Source organism: Anolis sagrei, chromosome 1, assembly GCF_037176765.1.
Source record: "Anolis sagrei isolate rAnoSag1 chromosome 1, rAnoSag1.mat, whole genome shotgun sequence".
In the NCBI taxonomy this organism is placed as follows: Eukaryota; Metazoa; Chordata; class Lepidosauria; order Squamata; family Dactyloidae; genus Anolis; species Anolis sagrei.
This window is the reverse complement of record NC_090021.1, coordinates 156745821-156762541: the sequence shown is the minus strand read 5'-3', so window position 1 is coordinate 156762541 and position 16721 is coordinate 156745821. Positions and strand designations below refer to the sequence as shown.

Sequence of the window (16721 nt, the reverse complement as noted above, 5' to 3'; positions counted from 1 at the left end):
TTGACCTTGAAATTGCCAATGTGTTTAAGTTACTGTTTTAAGTAAAATAGTTTTGACACAAGCCTGGTGTTGTTTGGTTAACCTCTGCCTGCATACTGGCAGAGCCCTGGATCCTGACACCACCAATACCACAACATCTTAGCCAAGTGGTTACTGAGCTGTCATTCCACCAGCTTTCCTCACGTTCTTACTGTAATGCCATTTTAGCAGAATAGCATTCTTATATTTACAGACTTATCTTTCCGACTGTGATGACTAAGCTTCTCAGGAAGCTAATTTTGGGGTCAAATATCACACTTTGTGAGTTTTCTGTATTGTGGAAAGAACACACCCAGTCTTGTCCTTTAGCATCAGTTTACAACTCCTCTCACACATAACTCTAGATGCAAAGTTTTAAAAATGTTGATACTTTTAATATTTTTGAAGAAACTTCCAAAACAAATGTTTGAGCTCTATAATGAGAACTGTACTTTTAAACTACATGGACCTAAGTGAGGGTCCTGTTCAATTGTTATTCTCAGTGTTCTTCAATTGACCCTTAAATCATTGTCTCTCAAATTTGTGTGAAATGTCATGCAAACCAGGTATGGCCTTGTCATGTTGAAATGTCTAGAAAAATGTCAAGCCAGTGCATGGTTACTATTTAAAAGGCGGATATATATATCTGATGAAAGAATGTGGCATATACCTCAGCACCCTTGAAATACAAATATGGTTTAAAGCATGGCAAAGCCGATCATCCAATGAATACTTCTACAAGGCAAGTGCAAACATTTTAAAAGTCAAACATAAAGTATGGAGGACTGTGAACCTGATGTCTTATCACCCCATGGATGTGTATATAATACTAGCTGTGCCCTGCCACGCGTTGCTGTGGCCTATAGTAAAACTTATCAAAGTTGAGGTAGATATCTGGACTATTATGAAAGAGAGGTCCCTACCTATTCCTTCCCCCTTTTCCTCCCCCTTTCTCTCCTTTCTTCCTTCTCTACCTCTTTCTTTCTTTCCTTCTTTCACTACTTGGTTTCATCCTTCTCTCTTTCCTTCATTCCCTCCCCCTTTCTTCCTTTGCCTTTCTTCCCTCCCTGTTTGCTTCCTTCTTTCACTTTTTATTTCCTTTTATTTCACCACCATCATAACAATAACAATAATGCAATGCATTGCCTCTGGGACCTGACACCTCTCCCATTCCCCCTAAAAGGGTCTCAGAGGAAGAATAGCATCATCATAATCATAGAAATAACAACCTTTACCCTCCACGTGTTGCTGTGGCCAATCTTCCCTCTTTCTCTCCTTCTTTCCCTCCCTCCCTCCCTCCCTCCCTCCCTCCCTCCTTCCTTCCTTCCTTCCTTCCTTCCTTCCTTCCTTCCTTCCTTCCTTCCTTCCCATCTTTCCTTCTCCTCTTCTTTCTCTATCTCTTTCCTTCCTTCCCCCTTTTTCTTTCTCTTCTGCTGTCTCTCTTTTCTTTCCTTCCATCTTTCCTTTTTTGGTTAAGTTTCGTTGGGGGATTTTTGAGTTTTGTTGTTTTGCCGTTTTGTGAGTGTGTTGTTGTGTTGTTTTTCATTTTGAGTAGATATGTTTGTACCTTGTGGGTTGTGTTATGGGCATGGGAATTTTGGTTAAGTTTCGTTGGGGGGGTTTTGAGTTTTGTTTCCTCGTTGGATGCCCCTAACAAATTTATATATATAGATAGTATTAGGAATTCCAATTCCATATATATATATATATAGAGAGAGAGAGAGAGAGAGAGAGCTATATCTATATCTATGTATATAATAAAAGTCAAAACTTGTATGCGGAGGACAAAAGTGTGGCGGGACCCTCAGCCAATGACCAATAAAGACCAAACTTGGCATACAGAACTGCCATTGCCCACTTTCTCTAATAACCCGGGCAGCGCCGGGTCCCCAAGCTGGTCTATGTATATAATAAAAGTCAAAACTTGTATGCGGAGGACAAAAGTGTGGCAGGAGGAGTATGTGCCAGCGTTCTGATTGGCTGCCGCTGTGGTGCTATTTGCATATGGTCTCTGATTGGCCAGCTTCAATAGAAGCCCCTGGTGGAGAAAAGAGTTCATGACAGAAACGGGAACATGAGAAGGAAATTTGCATATGTTCTCTGATTGGCCAGCCTCAATTCCAAGATTCCGAGATGACAAAGAGAGGAAAGGAAAAGGCCAGAGGGGGTGGAGTCAGAAAATTACCAATACAGACCAAACTTGGCACACAGAGCCCCCCACGACCCACTCTACATCCTACTGCAGTTTGGAGGAGGATGGACCATGGATGATGGGACTTACAGTTCCATCACTCACGTTCTGAGACTGCTGTTAACTGCATCCAATGACTGATCAGGACCAAACTTGGAACATAGACCTCTCATGACCCACTTTAAGTCTGGTGTGGTTTGGCCGGGGATGGACCATGGATTATGGGACTTGCAGTACCTTTGCTCAATTCTGGAGACCACTGCAACCCTCATCCAATTACCGATAAAGACCAAACTTGGCACACTGAGTCTCCATGACCCACTCTACATCCTGGTGCGGCTTGGAGGAGGATGCACCATGGACGATGGGACTTGCAATACCTGCACTCCCTTCCTAAAACCATTATAACTGCCAACAATGATGGATCAGGACCACAATTTACACAGAGAGCCCGCATAACCCACTCTACATCCTGGTGCGGTTTGGAAGAATTTGTCAATGGATGATGGGACTTGCAGTCACTTCACTCACTTCCTGAGACCACTGAGACTCTTGCCAATTACTGATCAAGACCAAACTTGGCACACAGAGTCCCCATGACCCACTCTACATCCTGGTGTACTTTCGAGGAGGACAGACCATGGATGATAGGACTTCAAGTACCTCCACTCTCTTCCCAAGACTGCTGCAACCCTCATCTAATGTCCGAACAAAACCAAACTTGGCACACAGAGCCCCCATGGCCCACTCTACATCCTACTGCAGTTTGGAGTAGGGCATACCATGGATGATAGGACTTGAAGTACCTCTACTCGCTTTCCGAGACTGCTGCGACCCTCAACAATGAATGAACAACACCAAACTTGGCACATAGACCTCTCATGACCCACTTTACGCCATGGTGTTTTTTGACTGTGGATTGAGCATGGATTATGGGGCTTGCAGTATCTTCACTCAATTCCTGAGACCACTGCAACCATAATCTAATTTTCGATAAGGACCAAACTTGGCACACCGGGTCTCCATGATGCACTCTACATCCTGGTGCGGTTTGGAGGATGATGCACCATGGACGATGGGACTTGCAGTTCCTTCACTCACTTAGTGAAACTACTGAGACCCTCATCCAATGACTGATGAAGACCAAACTTGGCACACAGAACCCCCATGGCCAACTCAACATTCTGGTGAGGTTTGGGGGAGAACAGACTATGGATGATGGGATTTCAAGTACCTCCACTCACTTCCAAAGACTGCTGCAACCCTCATCTAATGACCAATCAAGACCAAACTTGGCACACAGAGCCCCCATGAGAGACTCTACATCCTGGTTCTGTTTGGAGGAGGACAGACAATGGATGATGGGACTTGCAGTACCTTCACTCACTTCCTGAAACCACAGTGACATTCATCCAAATACCAATAAAGACCAAACTTGGCACAGAGAGCCCCCATGGCCAACTCAACATTCTGGTGATGTTTGAGGAAGACTATGGATAATGGGACTCACAGTACCTTCACTAACTTCCTGAGACCACTGCGAGCCATATAAATAACTGATAAACACCAACCTTGATATACAATTCCTTTCTGTAATAACCCGGGCAGCGCCGGGTCCCCAAGCTAGTAATCTATAAAGAAGAAGCTGATTTTAATTCTAAAATTCTTTGGTGATTATTTTGTCAAAAATGAGGGGAAGTGGTTTTGAGAGTATGCCAGCAAGTTTCTTTGATACTCTGGGGTTCAGTTCATATTGTGCTATAGATTTGAATTTATTTAGCTAACTGTGATTCCTAGCTAACGCCTTATCAATCCTGATTCCTTATCAATGTCTTTGCACACAGTCCTCCTTTTTTGAGAGGGAAACTGAAGTAAAATAGGTATTGATCACTTCTGCCTTTTCATTGTGATCTGTTAGCATTCTACCATCTTTGTGGAGCAGCGGTGCAATCATTTCTTTCATTACTCTCTTACTCCAAAACATACTTGAAATAAATATTTTGGCTGCTTTTTGATTGCCTTTCCTATCACAGCTCATGTTGATCTTTCCTTACACTTTTCCTGCAAGCTTGGGATGCACATATCTGTATTCTTTCTTGATGGTTCATCTTTCCTTTCATTGATGAATTATATATGCTCTTTCTTGAGTTTACTGTGCAGGCAAGTTGGGATTTTTTAAGATGTTTCTAAGATGATGTCTGCTGGAGCTAGGTGTGAATGTTTCAGCTGACCACCTTAATTAGCATTTGATGGCCTGGCTGTGCCTGGGGGAATCTTTTGTTGAGAGGTGATTAGTAGGGCTGGGTAACCACGGAAAAAATTGTTTCTAAACTCGATTCATTTTTAAGGGGTGCATCACGTTTCATTTCTTTAAAGAATTCCGAAATTTTCCTTTTAAAAATTTCGAAATATACGAAATTTCGTAAATTTCGAATCGATTTGTTAATGGCAGACGTGATTACGCAATATGCTAAAAAAAACCTCCAAATATGCTAAAAATATGCTGAAAAAACCTCCAAATGGGACAGGGGGAACTTCTGAAGCTTCCCTTTCCCTCTGTTGTTGACTGTTGGTGTGATAAAACAAACAACAACTATAAAACTTGCACCAGGCATGCGAAAATAATTACGAAAAAATTTCGAAACAATTTTGAAACAATTTCGAAATAGTTACGAAATAAATTGAAAAATTGTTTCGAATCTATTTAACTCCTCACACTATTCCAAAATGGCTCAATATCGGATCGTAAGCTAATTTAAATACAAATTAATAATGAATTACGAAATTAACGAACGAAACCGCCCAGCCCTAGTGATTAGATGTGCCTGATTCTTTCCCCTCTGCTGTTTTGCTGTTGTAATTTTAGAGTTTTTTTTAATACTGGTAGCCAGATTTTGTTCATTTTCATGGTCTCCTCCTTTCTGTTGAAATTGTCCAGCAGACAAGAGTTCTTTGCCCCACCCTGGTCATTTCACAGATATATAAACCCACTTTCCTAGTTCCAACAGACCTCACTACCTCTGAGGATGCTTGCCATAGATGCAGGCGAAACGTCAGGAGAAAATGCCTCTAGAACATGACCATATAGCCCGAAAAAGCCTACAACAACCTAGTGATTCCAGCCATGAAAACCTTCGACAATATTTGTCATCTGTTTCCAAAAAGGAAGAGAAGGACAGGTGGAGAGATCTTCAGCCTTCTCTGCCAAAGGGGTTCCTAAGAAATATGTGTTTTCTGATGCTCTTTGACGACCCCCTCTGAAACCTCCTCATCCCGACCCTGAGGTTGAGAAACACTGTTCTATGAATCCTTGCTTCACTTGGCACAAATTCAACAAAAAAAGACAGGAACATTATACTACTTTTAATTTTTTTATTTAAAAAATAAATAAAATATTATTATTATTTGCCTCTTATTACCATTACTGTAATGTAAAAAGTTACCTTTTGAAGTGATTCAAAATCAACATTGTATGAGAGTTTTCCTACAGTACCTATACAGTTGATTCAGATATTTACATCATCTAATTATTACACTCTCTGTCAATCCCTTAACAATTAAATATCACAAACCTACATGTAAACATAAAACATTTTTAAAATTCAGAATTTATAACTCAGCATCCAAGTTGAGAGTGTTGAAGGCTCCACGTTAAATGCCATGTCTGGATTACCAGAATCTGCTATGTTGAATGCAAGAAACCAACTTTTGAACTATTACCAGTAACTATAATTCCACTTCAGTTCATCTTATCATTTATAAATACACAATGTTCACATCTTTGTTCAATAAAAATCTAACAAATCTTAAACCTAAACTCTGTTATAAATCTTTAATGTAAGTAAAACTACCAGTAACTATAATTCCACTTCAGTTTATCTTCTCATTTAGCCCTAGTGCTTTTGGCACAGGAAACAAACTCTTGCAGTTCTGCAGTTTCAAAGTATAAACACACAACGTTCAATAAAAATCTGATAAATCTTAAACCTAAACTCTGTTATAAATGTTCAATGTAAGTAAAACTGCTTAAATATGATACACAGATATACGTAGATTACCACCAAAGGCATCCCAGTCAGATATGACACAGTCTCTTTGGGGTTTTTTCTCCATCAGGTGACTTTTCATCAGTCTTCATGGTGAGCAAGACATTTTTTCCTGCCCAATTCCAATAAAGCTGATCACACTCCAGTATACAAAGAAAAAATAAATAAATGTACTATAGAAAGATGGGGTAGATCAAGAGGGGCTTCATCGTTTTGAATTCTTCTCCAACTAATAAGGAAGCAGCACTGTCCGCAGCCCAAAAGACTCCCAAAAGTTTTGTTAGAGTAGAAACAACTTCAAATGATCTGACCACCAGAAGCACAGGTGCTATTACAATAAGAGGGAGTAAAAAATATCCAATCACTCCAAGAACCTGACCGTAAGTGACCTCTCCTCCAAGAACTCTGGCCGGTAGGAAGATGGTCAAGGATCCGAATATCCAAATAGTTATAATCCACCTTGAGGTGTCCATATAAGGAGATCATTGAGAAGAACAGGAGAACTGCTAGAGGAACCCAAAACTCAGGATTATCTCTTACTACTTGTCTATTAAATCCAAAAGAAGGCATAGGCATCAAGACACACCAAATTTTGTAGTATATGTCCTTCAGATCAGACACAGTCTCTTTGTTTTGTTTTGTTTTTCCATCAGGTGACTTTACATCAGTCTTCATGGTGAGCAAGACATTTTTTCCTGCCCGATTCCAATAAAGCTGATCACACTCCAGTATACAAGGACAAAAAATAAATGTACAATAGAAAGATGGGGTAGAGCAAGAAGGGCTTCTTAGTTTTAAATTCTCCTCCAACTAATAAGGAAGCAGCACTGTCCACAGCCCAAAAAACTCCCAAAAGTTTTGTTAGAGTAGAAACAACTTCAAAAGATCCAACCACCAGAAGCACAGGTGCTATTACAATAAGAGGGAGTAAAAAATATCCAATCTCTCCAAGAAACCAACCGTAAGCGACCTCTCCTCCAAGAACTCTGGCCGGTAGGAAGATGGTCAAGGATCCGAATATCCAAATAGTTATAATCGACCTTGAGGTGTCCATATAACGAGATCATTGAGAAGAACAGGACAACTGCTAGAGGACTCCAAAAGTCAGGATTATCTCTTAATACTTGTCTATTAAATCCAAAGGAAGTCATAGGCATCAAGACACACCGAATTTTGTAGTAGATGTCCTTCAGATCAATGTCTAACTCCTCCAAGAGAGGTTTATTATCTTCAGGGTTGTCATCTTCTACTTCCAAAAGCCAGCCATATCCTCTCTGTCTCAGGAAAGTAGTTGCTGTAGATTCGTTACCAAATTCACCATTTCCTCCTCCAAGATTGAGCTTCACATCTGGAGATGCTATTGAACCACTCAGATCTTCAGCCTCGGCTGAAGAGACGAAAGTGAAGTCCCCGTTGCCTGGGGCGTAGAGCGGAGGCTGCTGCTGCTGGAGTTAAGCCTGTTGGGATATAAACATTTACATGACTCTTGGGTAAGGAACGTAAGTATTATACTACTGTTTACATTTTCAATTAGAAATAAAGAAACTATAGAAATCACTCACAATATAAAACAGCTCTGTTGCTGTAACATTTCTGTATGGTATCAGCGCTGCAGCCAAGCCGGGAGGCAAGGAGTGAGGACCCCGTTCCAGAGGAGTCCAATGAGTCCTGGGTGGGGAGCGATGGACAGACCATGGAGCCAGCTGTCCCAGGGATTCTTTATTCCAGATCTTCAATCACGATATCTGTTGTTGGTCTAAGAGAAAGAAAAAGACATGTAAGAACATAATACTCCTCCAACTCAACAAAGGACCCAACCTCCACCCAAACAGTTACTTCTCTCCCTGGGGCAGCTGGCTCCATGGTCCGTCCATGCTCCCGTCATCCGATAGATATTCAATGGTGACCTGTGAAAGAAAGAGAAGATCAAAGTGATTATTCAGAGACTTTCTCTGAAAGCTTGGCCTCCCCTTCCCCTTGCCAGAAAGACAGTACTCCTGCCTTTCACTACTTACCCAGGACTCAAAGGACTCCACCTGAAGGGGTTCCTCAGGCCTGTCCTCCGGGCGTGGCTGCGGCGCCGATACCATACAGAAATGCTGTAAAGAAAAAAGAAGAGACATTATTCAAATCCCGATCCCCTCCTCTTCGCAGAAGTACAATCCTCCTGCCTTCCCCTCCTTACCCAAGTCTCCAAATCCAGATCATCGGAGGAGGACTCCTCAATTTGTTCTGGGGTGCTAGAGAAGGAGAGAAAACAGCACAATGTTAGCAACAGATCAAGGGTGCTCACTAAAACACCCGTGAATTAAATTATAACAAGCAGAAGAAAAGAAGGAAGGGGGATACCTGATAGGGTACACCCTGATTGATGTCCTCCTCCTACAACACGAAAAAAGGTCTCTGCAGATGTTCCTGATGTTCTGCAAAGGAGAGAGGAGGACAAGGTCAGAGGGAAGAGGACGGAGATGCTTTGGGAGAGCGGCTGTTTTAGGGCCATTGCTCTTCCCATAGCAGCTTCGTTTTTGTGACATACACGATTTTTGAAACTATTTAGCTTACTAACAACAACAATAATAAAATAATAAAGTTTATTTATACCCCGCCAGGCCCAAAATTACAGCAAATAAAATACAAGTAACCAAAATACAGTCAAAATAAATACATTATGACCCTAACCCTAACCCTAAACCGATCCAAAAATAAAATTGGAAAAAATATGATAAAACCCTGGATGAGATACTTAGAATATGTGGAATATGTTTTTGAGGGAGATGTGTTTCTAAGGGGGGGGGGGGACTCAGAAGGACCAAAAAACCGTTTAGTTTAAACCTTTAATAACTCTCCCCTTTTTTGTTATTTTGTTAATTTCTTCTCTCTTTCCTGCTTTCCCTTCCCCACCTCCTGTCCCACCAGTGCCAAAGATCCCAACCAGGCATGTAGCCCCCCCCCCCCCCCAAATTCTCATGGTGGTTCGCAAAAAGGCCTTACTGGTGCATTATTTAAACTGTTATGTTTATTCATATTTATTTATTTACTTTACTTTACTTTACTTTACAGTTTCTCAGCCCAACAGGCGACTCAACGCGGTTTACAAGGATAAAAATCAATCAGTGATATACAATTTAAAACCATAAGAGCATAGTATACAATATTGACACAACAATAAACAACACAATACATCTCATAACTAGAGTCGTGATCCAATTCGTCGTCCATATTTCCATTCCTGTAATCATCACATTCATTGCACTGTTGATCCGAATGCCCGTTCAAACATCCAAGTTTTTAATCTTCTTCAAAACACCATTAGCGAGGGGGCTGATCTAACCTCCATAGGAAGGGCGTTCCACAGCCGAGGGGCCACCACAGAAAAGGCCCTGTCTCTCGTCCCCGCCAGCCGCACCTGTGAAGCAGGCGGGATAGAGAGCAGGGCCTCCCCAGAAGATCTTAGGGTCCTGGCGGGCTGATAGGCAGAGATACGTTCGGATAGGTAGCTTGGGCCAGAACCGTTTAGGGCTGATCTGATCACCATACTCAATATATCCCATATATATATCCCATATGCATGGGGGTATTGGGGTAACGATACAAAAGGTTTGCTAGGCTAGACCCTCTTTCACTCAGACTCAGCTTCTCCCCCCCCCAAAACTCAGCCCCCCGAAACCCCCCCAGAAAATTTTTTAGCCCCCCCCCCCCCCCCCCGAAACGAAATCCTGGCTACGAGCCTGTCCCAACACTTACATTTATGAGCCTTCGGAAAGACATTCTTGCTGATTGCAGGTTAAACACAAAGCCAAAACCTGCCTTCGGCTTAGAAAACAGCAACGGATCTGGTTTGAACATTCTTATTCTTATGGCAACGGTGGAACACGAAGCTCCAGGGAAGCCATGGGCCCTTTCCATTGAATCCATAGAAAGAGGGGAGTTGCCCAACAAAATTTGAAATTAGTAATATTAGAATCCATAGAAATAGGGTAGTTGCCCAACAAAATTTGAAATTAGTAATATTTATTTCCTGCATCTATATACTGCCTTTCTCACCCCTGGAGGACTCAAAGTAATGGCATCAAGTAATGGCAAGATTCAATGCCAACATATATACAAAACCAACCAATAATAACTAAAACGATAACATATGACTATAAATTAAACCAGTTGAGATCATATTAAACATCGGACATAAACAAATATTTAGACAATTAAAACATAGAATCGGTTTGATAACAAATTAAAGAACAATGAAAAGAAATAAGACTCCAATACATTATATATTGTCTGCAAAATCAAGATCCAAAGATTTCTTGGAAGAAAAAAGTCTCCTCCCATTTGTGGGAAAACATTAAAGGGATGCCTAGATCCCCTTAAGGTTTGGGAAGCCACTGGGAAGGCCCTCTCCCATGTTCCCACCAAATGGGCCCATCAGGTGCAAGTACATGTTTAGTTATATCACGCAAAAGTGAGTGGAGTGGTCTAATCTACCGTTGTCTCTGTTGGGCAGACTCACCATTCCCCAAGGCCAGCTTTCACCTAGATTTGTGTTCTTGTTTCAGACCATTCCAGGGTCAATCCTGGAGTCAAATTTGGCAAAATGACAAAAACTCACAGAAAAGTTGGTAAAAGCTTCATAAGTAGTACAAATAGAATTATAGAATCATAGAATCAAAGAGTTGGAAGAGACCTCATGGGCCATCCAGTCCAATCCCCTGCCAAGAAGCAGGAATATTGCATTCAAATCACCCCTAACAGATGGCCATCCAGCCTCTGTTTCAAAGCTTCCAAAGAAGGAGCCTCCACCACACTCCGGGGCAGAGAGTTCCACTGCTGAACGGCTCTCACAGTCAGGAAGTTCTTCCTCATGTTCAGATGGAATCTCCTCTCTTGTAGTTTGAAGCCATTGTTCCGCGTCCTAGTCTCCAAGGAAGCAGAAAACAAGCTTGCTCCCTCCTCCCTGTGACTTCCTCTCACATATTTATACATGGCTATCATATCTCCTCTCAGCCTTCTCTTCTTCAGGCTAAACATGCCCAGCTCCTTAAGCCTCTCCTCATAGGGCTTGTTCTCCAGACCATTGATCATTTTAGTTGCCCTCCTCTGGACACATTCCAGCTTGTCAATATCTCTCAATTGCGGTGCCCAGAATTGGACACAATATTCCAGGTGTGGTCTGACCAAGGCAGAAAGAGGGGTAGCATGACTTCCCAGGATCTAGACACTATGCTCCTATTGATGCAGGCCAAAATCCCATTGGGTTTTTTTGCCGCCACATCTCATTGTTGGCTCATGTTTAACTTGTTGTCCACGAGGACCCCAAGATCTTTTTCACACGTACTGCTCTCGAGCCACGTGTTCCCCATTCTGTATCTTTGCATTTTATTTTTTCTGCCTAAGTGGAGTATCTCTCATTTGTCCCTGTTGAACTTCATTTTGTTAGTTTTGGCCCATCTCTCTAATCTGTTAAGATCGTTTTGAATTCTGCTCCTGTCTTCTGGAGTATTGGCTATTCCTCCCAATTTGGTGTCGTCTGCAAACTTGATGATCATGCCTTCTAGCCCTTCATCTACGTCATTAATAAAGATGTTGAACAGGACTGGGCCCAGGACAGAACCCTGCTTTTCGCACTCCACTCGTCACTCCTTTCCAGGATTTATTTTATTTGTCGTGTCAGGGCAACAAGGCAATTATATTACATTTCTAACAGAACAAAGCAAACAAACATGCAAAATACAAAATTTGTGAGTTTGGTAGTTGATTAAATGTCCTTTGACCAGAAGCTGGCCACTTGGAGTGCTTCTGGTGTTGCCGCAAGAAGGTCCCCCATTGTGCATGTGGCAGGGCTCAGGTTGCATTGCAGCAGGTGGTCTGTAGTTTGCTCCTCTCCACACTCGCATGTCAAAGATTCCACTTTGTAGCCCCATTTCCGAAGGTTGGCTCTGCATCTCGTGGTGCCAGAGTGCAGTCTGTTCAGCGCCTTCCAAGTCGCCCAGTCTTCTGTGTGCCCAGGGGGGAGTCCCTCATTTGGTATCAGCCATTGGTTGAGGTTCTGGGTTTGAGCCTGCCACTTTTGGACTCTCACTTGCTGAGGTGTTCCAGCGAGTGTCTCTGTGGATCTTAGAAAACTATTCCTAGATTTAAGTCATTGACATGCTGGCTGATATCCAAACAGGGGATGAGCTGGAGATGTCTCTGCCTTGGTCCTTTCACTACTGGCTGCTACTTCCCGGCGGATGTCAGGTGGTGCAATACCGGCCAAGCAGTGTAATTTCTCCAGTGCTGTAGGGTGCAGACACCCCGTGATAATGCGGCATGTCTCATTAAGAGCCACATCCACTGTTTTAGCGCGGTGAGATGTGTTCCACACTGGGCATGCATACTCAGCAGCAGAGTAGCACAGCGCAAGGAGAGATGTCTTCATTGTATCTGGTTGTGATCCCCAGTTTGTGAGGATGAAGAGGATGCATTGGTGAGAATCACCCTCTGTGTTCATCCATTTAACCACTAAAAAGACAAATAAACGGATCATAGAGTAAATCAGACCTGAAGTCTCTTTTGAAGCAAGGTTGACTCAACTGAGGCTGCTGTATTTGATCACATGATGAGATGCCATGTCTCATTGGGAAGAAAATTAATACTGGTTGATAAAGTGGAAGGAAGCAGGAAAAGAAAGTGATCACACTGCAGATGGACTGATTAAAATGCTCCCGCAATCACACAATAATCTCCATATCAATTTATCTTCTCAGAACTCTAGTGGAAATGCCACCAGCCCTATTCTGAAAGGCCTGTTGGGGGACATATTGGGGACATTGGGGGACATATGCTTTGTGGGACAGGATGGTCACCATCAAGAATTACAAAAGTTACTGTGCTCCAGAATGTGGCCCACCATGAGTGTAGAAAGCTACAAATTCTCTCATATCTCAGGATCTGATCCCAGGTTGTCTGCTTCAAAATGGAATATATGAATCTCTACTGCCATATAATCTGGGATAAGAAGATAATCTGGGATCAGATCCTATAATATAAGGATACTATAGGAAAAACTCATACGCAGTCCCCCAAGCCTGGAGAGCAAATGCTGCTGTGCCGCATAAAGGAGGCCTCTCGGGTACTAGACGAGTGCCTGGCTGCTGTGTCTATCTGGATGAGGACGAACAAGCTGAAGATCAATCCCGACAAGACAGAGGTCCTCCTGGTTGATCGTAAACCAGACCGGGGTATAGGGTGGCAACCTGTGTTGGACGGGGTTACACTCCCCCTGAAGCCACAGGTCCGCAGCTTGGGAGTCCTCCTGGATTCATCGCTTACGCTTGAGGCTCAGGCGTCGGCGGTGGCCGGGGGAGCTTTTGCACAACTGAGACTTGTGCGCCAGCTGCGCCCATACCTCGCGAAGGCTGATCTGGCCGGGGTGGTCCATGCCTTAGTCACCTCTAGACTGGACTACTGCAATGCGCTCTACGTAGGGCTGCCCTTGAAAACGGCTCGGAAATTCCAACTGGTCCAACAGGTAGCAGCCAGGATGCTAACGGGGGCCCCTTACAGAGAGAGGTCAACCCCCCTGTTTGAGGAGCTCCACTGGCTGCCGTTTATTTTCCGAGCCCAATTTAAGGTGCAGGTGCTTACCTACAAAGCCCTGAACGGTTTGGGACCATCCTACCTACGAGACCGCATCACAGTCTACGAACCCACACGCTTGCTCCGGTCATCAGGAGAGGCCCTGCTCGTGATCCCACCCACCTCGCAGGCGCGTTTGGTGGGGACGCGGGACAGGGCCTTCTCTGTGGTGGCCCCCCGCCTCTGGAATGCCCTCCCGAAAGATCTCAGACAGGCCCCCACCTTGGCGGTTTTTAGAAAAAACCTGAAAACCTGGCTATTCCAACGTGCCTTCTCAGATTAGGAACCCCACTACCAAAGCCCAGAAGCACTTTAGTAGAGTCAAGATCACCCTCAACGCACACCGCACTTATACTTTAACCTCATATCCCCTCGACACTTTTCAGCACTTTTAACTCTGTACCCCACTCCAGCCGGCTCAGATTTTTTATAATATCGTCTTGTTGTATTGTTATTGACATGGTTTTCTGCTTTAACTGTTTTATTTGCTATATATTGTGTTGTTGTATTGTTGTATTGTGTTGTGCTGGGCATCCTTGGGAGATGCTAGTGGGGTACAAATAAAGTTTAATAATAATAATAATAATAATAATAATAATAATAATAATAATATATTGCTATGTTCTTACACTTGCCTTCTCATCCTCTCTCTCTCTCTCTCTCTCTCTATCTATCTATCTATATGTATGAAAATAAATTAACATTTAAAATAACATTGAATGCCACTTCAGTTCCTTTGGCACACACACAAGGCTGGTAGGAACATGTCAATGAAGTGATTTATGATAGCAAAATCCACCTGGGCAGCTGTGCAATTTTTGGCACTTAAAAGTTCAAACCTCTCTGCTGCTTCCTGTCTAAACATTTATCAGTGCACTCAGTGTACCTAACACTGTTTTGATTACTTGCTTCTGACAGTTCACAGAAAATGAAAACTAGCTGCAAACAATATGTTAAAAGTAAACACCCGGCATGGGTGCCATACCTTAAGCGTAAAGGACGAAAGCTCCCCTTGCTGGCTGCACCCATAAATCCCACTGATCTAAATGTGATGAATCATTTTTCTTAATGTTGGCATCCTCCGTTCCGAAGGGCACAAAGCCATGTCTTTGGGATGTGTATGTGGATACTAATAGACACGCAGACAAGCAGAAGGAATCACCTTATTCATCTTCCCATAGCATATCTGGAAAAAAATCCACTTAGGAATAACCTTTAACTTTCCTATCAATATAGCCACTAAACGTACTGGGGTGCGGTTGCTTTCCCACTGCCTTTCCTTGGTTACTTTTGCTGCTTTTTGCAAATGGAAGGTGGGGGGCGTCTGAGCAGAATCACTTTCTCAATCTCTTTCAGTTTGGTACATTTGGTTTTCTGGAATCCTGGTTTACGGAGAGAGGGAAAGGGCTCTCTGTTGCACCTCAGAGCAGGCATGTAGCCGGGGGAGGGGGGGGGCTCGAGGGGCTTCAGCCCCCCCCCCCCCGAAATTCTCATGGTGGTTCGCGAAAAGGCCTTACTGGTGCATTATTTAAACTGTTATGTTTATTCATATCATGATCTGATCACCATACTCAATATATCCCATATGCATGGGGTATTGGGGTAATGATACAAATGGTTTGCTAGGCTAGACCCTCTTTCACTCAGACTCAGCCCCCCCCCCCCGAGCCCCCCCCGAAAAAAATTCAGCCCCCCCCCCCAAAAAAAACAAAATCCTGGCTATGGGCCTGCCTCAGAGTAAACTCACCTTGCTTAAAACTCCAGAGAGCACACAAGCAGGGTTAGGTTTCAGCTGATTATCTTTGTAGTAGCTGGAGAGATCTTTCAAGGCATTAATAAGTTGGATTTCAACTGTTTCAAAGTCTCTTGCTTGTGTTGTTAGGCCAAGGTCATCAGCATATATAAAGCTCTTTGTGAGTGGTGGTTGTGGCTGATCCTTAGTAAAGATATTAAAGTTAGTAAAGTTAGTAAAGGTTATGTAATAAAACCCCATTATGGGGTGAATGTGGCAGCTTTCTGATTGGCTGCCACCTTCACAGGCCACTGTGACCAAGACAGGTGACGCAACTGGACCAAACTTGGCACAAATAACCCCCATGAACCCCTTTACGTCCTGGTACGGTTTGGGGGAGGTGGACCACGTATTATGGGATTTGTAGTACTTTCAAACAGTTTGGTTCCCAGTGACCACTGTGGCCCCCAACAAAGACCGATGAAGACCAAAGTTGGCACACCGAGCCCCCAGGACCCACTCTACATCCTACTGCAGTTTGGAGGAGGGCAGACCATGGATGATGGGACTTGAAGTACCTCCACTTGCTTTCCGAGACTGCTGTGACCCTCATCCAATGACTGAACAAGACCAAACTTGGCACACATAACCCCCATGACCCCTTTTACATCCTGGTGAGGTTTGGGGGAGGGCGCACAATGCATGATGGGATTTGTAGCACTTTCAAACCCTTTGGTTCCCACAGACCACTGTGGCCCCCAACAATGACCAATAAAGACCAAACTTGGCACACAGAGCCCCCATGACCCACTCTCCATCCTGCTGCAGTTTGGAGGAGGATGGACCACAGATGATGGGACTCGCAGTATCTTCACTAACTCTTCCTGAGACCACGCCAAGCCATATAAATAACTGATACAGACCAACCTTGATACACAATTCCTTTCTCAAATAACCCGGGCAGCGCCGGGTCCCCAAGCTAGTATTTATATATATTTATATATATATATATATATATATATATATATATATATATATATACATACATCCATGGGGTGATAAGACATCAGGTTCACATTCCTCCATACTTTATGTTTGACTTTTAAAATGTTTGCACTTG

General features: G+C 43.2%; 1 long non-coding RNA gene and 1 pseudogene across 1 annotated transcript; both read right to left on the bottom strand.

Moving 5' to 3' along the window:
• Nucleotides 1-6787: 6787 nt before the first annotated feature.
• Nucleotides 6788-7706, bottom strand: LOC137097331 (protein YIPF4 pseudogene; annotated as a pseudogene).
• A 562-nt stretch (nucleotides 7707-8268) lies between these two features.
• On the bottom strand, nucleotides 8269-8633 carry LOC137095923 (uncharacterized). The gene is made up of 3 exons (XR_010909069.1): nucleotides 8605-8633; nucleotides 8441-8495; nucleotides 8269-8354 (listed from the first exon to the last, which is right to left on the bottom strand). It is a non-coding gene; the product is annotated as an uncharacterized lncRNA (long non-coding RNA).
• Nucleotides 8634-16721: the final 8088 nt, after the last annotated feature.